This window comes from Puma concolor, chromosome A2 (assembly GCF_028749965.1).
Source record: "Puma concolor isolate L17-30 chromosome A2, mPumCon1.1.hap2, whole genome shotgun sequence".
NCBI lineage: Eukaryota > Metazoa > Chordata > Mammalia > Carnivora > Felidae > Puma > Puma concolor.
In genome coordinates, this window is record NC_141668.1 from 41,660,542 (window position 1) to 41,669,308 (window position 8,767).

General features: G+C 37.9%; 1 long non-coding RNA gene across 1 annotated transcript; it reads right to left on the reverse strand.

The window, feature by feature from the left end:
• Positions 1-405: 405 nt before the first annotated feature.
• Positions 406-8,159, reverse strand: LOC147583120 (uncharacterized). Its single transcript, XR_015242848.1, has 2 exons — positions 8,064-8,159; positions 406-633 (listed from the first exon to the last, which is right to left on the reverse strand). It is a non-coding gene; the product is annotated as an uncharacterized LOC147583120 (long non-coding RNA).
• Between the last annotated feature and the right edge of the window lie 608 nt (positions 8,160-8,767).

An 8,767-nucleotide genomic window follows, 5' to 3' on the forward strand; every position in this document is an offset into this window, starting at 1 on the left:
GTCATGATCTGTTTGTGAGTTTGAGCCCTGTGTGGGGCTCTGCACTGACAATGTGGACCCGGCTTTGGATTCTCTATCTCCCTCTCTCTCTGCCTCTCCCCAGCTCACATGCTCTCGCTCTCTCTCAAAAATAAACATTAAAAAAAAAAATCAGTTCCCTTTATTGAAAAAAAAAGGCACAAGACATATATAATCCTAGCACCTTTTCCTTCTGTAGTCATTTTGTCTTCTAGGCTAGAACCTGGAAGCCTAGAGTTTGTAATGTCCAAAAACCAAAAGGCCTTGGCTATCCCAAAGATGTACATGCTACACAATTTCATGCAACCCTGAAGCTCCAAAAACATGATATCAACAATAGATTCCAAACACGGTAATTCTCAGCCTAATCAGGGACCACTCTGTGTATCAGGCTTGAAATCTTACCATTATTTTTTATTAGGCAATCTTGATTTAAAAAAAGGGGGGGCATGAAATTTCAAAGGAGCCTAGAAATGACTGCACAAAATGGGACAGACAAGAACCAGGTGAAATAAGAGCAATGCCTGGGGACAGAAGACACAGGAGGCCAGTCGCATTTCAGCATGATGAAAGGGTGCTCTGCAGAACTGGAAGCCACTTGACACTGAACGTTCGCTGTGAAAAAGAACAGTACCTCTAAGTAGGGGACTATAATCAAGTTCTATCTATTTCATGTTTTACCAACAGAGTAGTTCTATAGTACAAAAACAAAGTGTATGGAAGAACGAGGCAGAGTTCATAAAGTAATCCTGTTACTTTCTACAACATTCAGACATGAGCCTCTCCCTCCAGAAGTTTCTTATATTGTCCTATTGCCTCGAAAGTGCAAATAATAACAATGTAAAATGCTGAAACTGATCTTTACCTATTAATACTTTATTCAGCAAGTAGTTATTAAACACCTAAATACCTACTCTGTGCCAGACAGTGAAGATAGAAAAAATGACTATAGTGTAGTCTCTGTCCTTACAAAATATAAAATCCAGTGAGGATATTAAGGAAGGCAACAGTACCTACACAGCCCGTCATGTGACAGGTGGGTGCTGGGGGCACTGGGGAATGAAACACCCAAGACAGTCATCAACTCATGCTAAAGAACCAGTGAACATTTCCTAGAGAAGACTATGCATGAGACGATTCTTAAAGAATCAATAAAAGTTACAGTGGTAGAGAAAGGAGAGGAGTGCTGAACAGCAGGAGCATGATGCACTTGGAAAGTATAAGTAATGGTGCTTTATATGGAGAACTGCCAGCAGTTGGGACCAGAGCAATTAGCCATGGGGCTGAATTGAAAAGAATTTTTAGGCTAACCAGCAAAACTGGCCTTTCCCCTAAAAGGTACTGGAAATCACTGTAGATTTTTTAAAATCAATTTTGAGGTATAATTTGTGTATATTAAAGTATACTCACTTGAAGTATATAATTCAATGAGTTATGATAGACACGTAAAGCTGCATAAAAACCACTATAATTACAATCACAACATTTCTATCATCATCCAAATTTCTTTGAATCCTTTTGTAATTCATCCCTCCTTCCAAACCCAGCCCAAGGCAACCATCCATCTACTCCTCCTTATTGCTACAGATGAGTTGGATTTGTGGGTGAGGACCAAGTGGTTGTTTCCATTTCATGCTAATGTAAATAAAGTTGCTATAAAAATACCTGGGATTGGAATATCTGGCTTATGTGGTAGGTATATGTTTAAGCTCTTAAGAAACCAAGTTTTCCAAAGTGGCCCTATGATTTTACATCCATACCAGACATGTATGAGAATTCCCGTTGCTCTACATTATCACCAATAGTTGGTATTATCAATTTTCTAATAGGTGTGTAAGTGGTATCTCACTATAGTTTTAATCGGCATTTCTCTGATAACTAATGATGCCATGCATCCCTTCATGTACTTTTTTGTCCATTTATATATATTTATCAGTGAGGTGTTGGCTCAAATATTTTAACCAATTATCTGTGTTGTGCAGAGGAAGTGATTATTTTATTACTGAATTACAAAAGTCCTAAAAATATTCTGGACTTAAATTATCTGTCAAATATCTTGTGAATATCTTCTCCCATTCTTCATCTTGAATTTCATTTTCTTCATGGTGTCTTTCAAAAAACAAAACTTTTTAATTTTAATAATATCCAATTCATCCTCTTTTTTATGGTTCATGTTTTTGTGCCCTATCCAAGAAATCTTAGACATGAAAAAGTTAATATAACTCTAGGACAAAATTCTAAGTATATATTTTTATCTGTTCCATGTGCATGTTAACTGTTTATCCTTTTTACTGACTGGGATAGAAAAGAATGCATAACGTTAACCTTTACCCATATTAATTGGCTCAAGTAATAGATGCCACGTCTAATGCAGCATGTGTGATCAGGGCTACAACTTGGTTAAACTTACAGTTGAGACTATGGTCATTCTTTAATATCCTTTTGGTTTCTGCAAGAGCCAGACTGATAAATTAAATGGAAATACAATAGGTAATACCACCTCTGCATTCTTGAGATTCTTAAAGATGGCACCAATTTTTGCTAATCCCTCTTCCACACACATATAAGCAGGATGAGATACTGTGTTTTATTTCTCAGCACCTTGAAGGGAGGGAAGCCTTTGTCACTACTACTTTTACTTCCTTACTGGTCAAGGACTCTAAGTAGCAGTTAGAGTTACTCTAACGGCCAATTATGTTAGTACCATTTATATATTCAGAGACCAGGGGAATGATTATTGGTTGGGTAAATGGACCCAGTAGACCTACTATAAACCAGATTGGGCCAAGACTCCCATTTACTACACTGTCTCCATAAGTTTCTACTCTAACAGTGGTCAATGATGCCCCTCCAGTTTTCAGATATCTGTGTCAACTTCAACTGTGTCTGATAGTCCTCAAAATGTCTGGGTATTCCTTTTCCCCCCAGTATACATTTACCCAAGAAAACAGCTACAGGTCCTTCCTGGGAAGCATTATTACAATATATATTTGCCAGTGGTTTTACAGGGTCCTTCCTTCTGTGGACTGCCACCTCATTAGTCAGTGGTTTCTGGATCTGAAAACTGTCTCAGGCACCTGGGAAAAGGATCATGGCTTTTTATTAGGGAAACCATCCTCAGCTCATGTATTCTCGCTATGTTTAAATTATTCATCAGTATTAAAAAAGACTATTTAACAGTACCCTTGTTAGCTGCCTACCTATTTTGCCCATAGGGATGTCATGTTCATTCAAGAAGTTTGGGAAGTTTTAGCAATTACTTTGTCAAATATTTTTTTTTTTTCTGATCCTTTCTCTTTCTCCTTTCATTCTATAATCTGATTAGCTATATTTTAAATTTGTTGAAATTATTCAACAATTCTCTGAAACTCTTCCATTTTTTAATGTATTTGATCTCTCATCTTTCGGGTTTATTTTTCTCAAATTCACTGACTCTATCATATTTATTGTGCTATTAAATCCATGCACTAATTTCTTAAACTTTCAGATATTATATTTTCCCTATAATTCCCTTTTTGTGTTTTTTTAAATTTTCCATTTATCTTCTGAGATAACCTATCTTTTATTTCATTACTTAATTGGCCATACTTATAATAGCTACTTAAAGGTCTTGTCTAAGAAATAAAGATATGGATCACCCAGCAGTTCACCTCAACTGATTGTTTTTCCACCTGAAATGATCACATTTTCCTAGTTCTTCATATTTTAAGCAAAAATGGATTTTGTTCTGAGCATCACAAAATTGTGTTTTGGAGTCTCTAGATTTTGTAATATCGTTCTGAAGAATGTTTGTGTTTTTGACTTAGCAGAAAATACGGGAAATTAATTTGGTTAGATACAAATTCCAACTCCATTTCACCTGCAGTAGATGGAAATTCAAATCTCAGTTAAGTCCTTTCATTTTTAGCATTGTTGAGTCTATCCTTACATGTGTGGTCTAGGTCAGCCCAACCTTTAGGTGGAGTTCACACATTACTATAGGTACATAGAGTTTTTGACAAAGAAATGCAGTGTTTGGTGTTTTTCTCTCTCTCCTTTGGCCTTATATTGCTTTCTTCTACCTTGCAGCGACCTGTTAATGCTATAAAGCACTTACTTTGTCAGTAACTAAAGAGGAGAGGGTTAATCAGACGCTTCTAGCATTCTCTGTCTGGAAGTCCAGGTATAGGCATCACGCATTTGTTATTTCTAAAGAGCTTCCCAAATGCCCTTGTGACTCATATTTTCCCTACAGGAATGTCTACAGTAATCCCAATACCATTTTCCCTCTGATTTAAGCTGCAGGCACCAAAAGTTTTATTGATTCTGATAGCTCACTGGACATGCATCTTTGCCATCCTTCTGTGGGAAAATAAAATGAATCTTTCAGAATCCAGTTAAAGTGCTGCAATTTCTATGAAAGTCTACCTGAATCTCTTATAATCACCCCTGGACTCCCTTGAATTTCTCTGAACCCTTCTAGCAACACTTTGTATCACCCAATGTATAAAATCGTATGTACCATTATCTTTTATAATTTTGTTAAGTATGAGTTTCTGCACATACCTAGGGCTTCCATTTTCTGGCTCTCTCTTCTTCCCTTAAGCTGTAGCTACCACAGGCTCCTCTATTCCTCTGGTCATAAAGCCAGCAGGTTTTCTATGGCAATTTCAGCTGCCCTACACCGAGACATGAACTTCATCCCCGGACTAAAACCACAAAAACATGGAACCTATCATTTGCCATTCCCTGTTCCACATTTTACTCCCTTCCCAAAAAATCTACAGGCTGAGTTTAAGGTATCTGTGGAATAGCCAGTTAGAGATATCAAGTATGAAAACAGGCCAAAACTGGAAAGTTACCCAAAATCTGGACTGGTTACCCCAAACTGCAGATAAACTATTCAAAACTACATTCTCCTTTCCTATCTTGATCATAGAAGAAAAAAGCTTAAAAATTAATTTTATGATCCACCGTAAGGTTATAGATAGTGACATTTCATCAGAAATATATCTGAACAAACGGTTGGTGGGATTTTTAGTGAATATTTTGCCTTCTAATAAACAAAATACAGATTCAAACTGTTTATCACTTCCTCCACGTTCCCTTTCTGGAACACGGATGTGATGCCAGGAGACAAAGCAGCCTTTGCATGACCAGGAAGCAACAAGCAGTAGGACAAAAGCCAATACACTAGCAGTTCTGGAGCAAAAAGACAGAACTTGGATCACTAATGATTAGAAGGACTTCTGCAAAAGCCATGGACTATCTCTGGACTTATTATTCAGTATGTGACAAGAAGTATGTCCTATTTTCTTCAGCTGTTTATCAGACTTTCTGTTCATTACCACTGATACTTTCCTAATTAATACAATGAAAATAAAGAAAACAACTCAAGAAAGAGATCTACGCAGGAGACAGGTCAACAGGGCACACCAAGCAGCTGAAGCTCTGGTTTTAAATGAGATCAAGTGAAAATACTATACAGTAAAAGGAAAACAGGGCTGAGAATCAAGCATTGCAGAACCCTCTCACTTAAGAGGAACTGGTAGAGGAAAGCAGCAACTGAAAAAAGACATACAACCAGAAAGAATTAAAAAGAGAAAGTGATGACCTAGAAACCAAAAGAAGAAAAAGCAGGTATCAGTGTTCAAATGCTACAAAGTAGGGCTAACCAAGCACAGGGAAGTGTCCATTAGGTTTGGCGGTATCAAAGTAGAGCATTTTAGTGTAACAGGAATCAGGTTCTAATAAACCTGGTTTGTGGATAATCTGTTTCTCAGCCACTGACTGAACTGCACCCACCACCCCAGTTAAGTGTACCTTTCAGGCTGGCTGTTGGTCCCAGAGCAGATCATGAAAGGCAACATAGATGGATCCTTGCTTCAAGTCAAAATACAATTCAAAGTGCAAACTCTATTGACAGAAGAACAACAGGACCTTTCTTAATATCAAAGGCAGCATATTTTATATCCCTTGAAAATAAAAATAAGAACTTAAGTTTAGAGTGACCTACCAAGTGGGCAACGGAGTAGATATTCCTGACTCTTTCACTTAAAAAAAGAAAAAAAAAAAAGCAAGATTCTAAGGTTCAATATCTGCCTGGTTCCCTGCAGCTGTGACACAGGTCTCAAATATGCTTTGAAGATAAGAGGCACTTGAGTCAGTAATACAGGTGCAGGAAAGGAGGAGGGGATAAAATGGAAAAATTGAAATACAGTGAAGGAAGAAACTTATTAAGTGTTCCTTTCTTTTATCAGTAATCAATAATCTGAAAATATTAGCATAGGGAGGATTTAAAGACATAAATTCTATAGAAAAAGTTATAAAAAGGAAGTACAGATGTAAAGAGTGACTGAAAGGCCGACCAACCTTCAATGTCTAACTTAGCACTGAGGGGTCTTCATAACTGCAGGAAACATTCCTTTTTTCTTTCTATTGCTATAGAATTGGTAAGAACGACTTGAAAAGGCATGCGAGAATTTAAAACTGTTTCTTTCTTTCTTTATTCCTGTCTTTTAGAGAATTCTTTAAACCTAAAGAAGATGTATGGAAAACCCACAAAGCAATTAGAAAAAGTGAAAAGACGGTTAGCAACAATTAAAATCCTTTCTGCTTCATTAACTTTTCATTGTTAAATGCTGTCACTGATTAATGCCAGGCTGAGATGTTGAATACATCTCTCAAATAGCACGTGTATCAAGAAATGAATCAAAGAAAAAAGCAATACAAGAGAACTCACAGAATAAGCTTGTTAACAACATGACATGCGGTAAAGGCTCAAATTAAAAGTGTACATCTCTATTTCGAGCATTCCACTAGGCACTTTGTGCTCACAAAACTATGTATGTGGGGTTACGTGCAATCTTAACATTTCCCAAAACATTCCTCACCAATGTAAACATAACACAGGTGAATAGGATTACTTACATGATTTGCAAGGCCCAGTGCAAAATGAAAATGTGGGGCCCCTTGCGTAGTAAGTAGGAAAAAACAGTTCCTCTAAAAGTACTAAAATATGTTTTTTATATATTTCCTTTTGTCTGCAGTCTCTCAACTTTTCATGGATTTATTATTTGCTATTTACCATAATTCTAAATTTTTTAAATTACAACTTTAAACTGAATTAATTTTACCATTCACTTTATATTTTGCAATGTCGCAGTAAAGGAAAACATGAGAGGATTTAACTCCTATGTGGCACCACAAAATAATGTAATTCATACACCTTAGCTTGTGTATGTAGATGTGTTTCATTCTCACCAGAACAGCAGAAACATTCCACAACACTAACTCAACTGGTTTTACTTCTTTAATTTTTAATACTTTTAATTGTGGTAAAATTAGCATAACAGAAAATTTACCATCTTAGCTGTTAAATGTATAGTTCAGTGGTCTTGGTACATTAACACTGTTGTACAACCATCACCACCCCTTTTATTTCACATGTCTAACGTGCATACATTCTACACTGTTTACCTTTGGCTGACTGATGTGTAAGGAAGTACCGAAAGGGAGGGGAAAAAACGGAAGTCCTATTTTTCCTTTCTTTTTATTATTTTCAGTGCACATGGCTGGCTAATGCAAAGAAGTAACACAGGTAAGAAAAGTATGCTAGAATTCCTTAGCTGTTTATGTTTTTTTAGAAGGCCATCACTGTATTCTTTCTGTGTTAGAAACAAGTTGTTTCTACCCGACCGGGCCCACCACTCACTCAGCCTAGTCTTAATCAGCCCCAAGTAGCAAGGGGAATCTGTGCTGTAGGTAATTAGGCGGCAAGAAGCTGCGGACATGCGTATTATTTCGTTCCTCTCCTCCTGTGCTCCATTTTCCCACTGGCCTTCACTTAATAAAACACAGGCAGAAGACAAAACTGTTCAGCATTTCAAGATGGCAACAGTAGGACATTCACCTAAGCACGAGGCTTTCTGAGAACGAGGCCTTAGTGGCTCCTGGTGACTGCACAGGCCCCACGCACAGGAGGCTTGAGCTGCAGATTGGGGAGACTGAAAAGGATGAGTCGGGCACTTACAGTGCACTTTACCGTTTACAAAACATATTCTTACCCTTTTCTTCATCTGTCCCGTTACTTCCACCTGCAGAGACCTGGTGCTACCGCTGTCAAATTAAACAAGAAAGCCATTAAAGCGGCAGGCCAAGACGCCAGGGGTGTGGACAGAAACAAAAAGCTAAGGCAACAACCAATCACAAACAGCCTACGCAACAACCAATCACAAACAGCCTACCAGAAACAGCACGCTAAGGAACAACCAATTGCAAACAGACAAGTAGGCTTTTGGTGGTAGCCAGGGGAGGAGTTTCTTTGTTTCCTTGCTTTCTTTAGGGGTCTTTTCCTTGCCTCCTATCCACCTTCTCCTAATCGCTCACTGTGTGGCGCTGCCGCATTCAAGTCTATGTTTAAATTTCTTTAAAAACTATTTTAATGTTTCAGTTCATCTTTCAACACCAATTACGTGCTGGAGAGATGCCTGGCTAGCCCAACTTCCGTGGCTAACTAGGGGCATAATGTGGAATAGAAACCAGGCATCCTGATCCCCAGTTAGGCACTGGTCTTAAATTTCTTCACTCCGAGAAGAGCCACTACACTGCAAATGGAGCAACTACATTTGTCTGTCCTTGGGATGCATTTTCTGCGTAAAACCAGAGACACCAAAAAGCCATTGAAAAATGGATGTAGTTACAGAAGAGTTAAAAGGACGATCAGGAAGAGTGACCCAGTGAAATCTCCCTGCAGGGCAGAGGTTTTGAG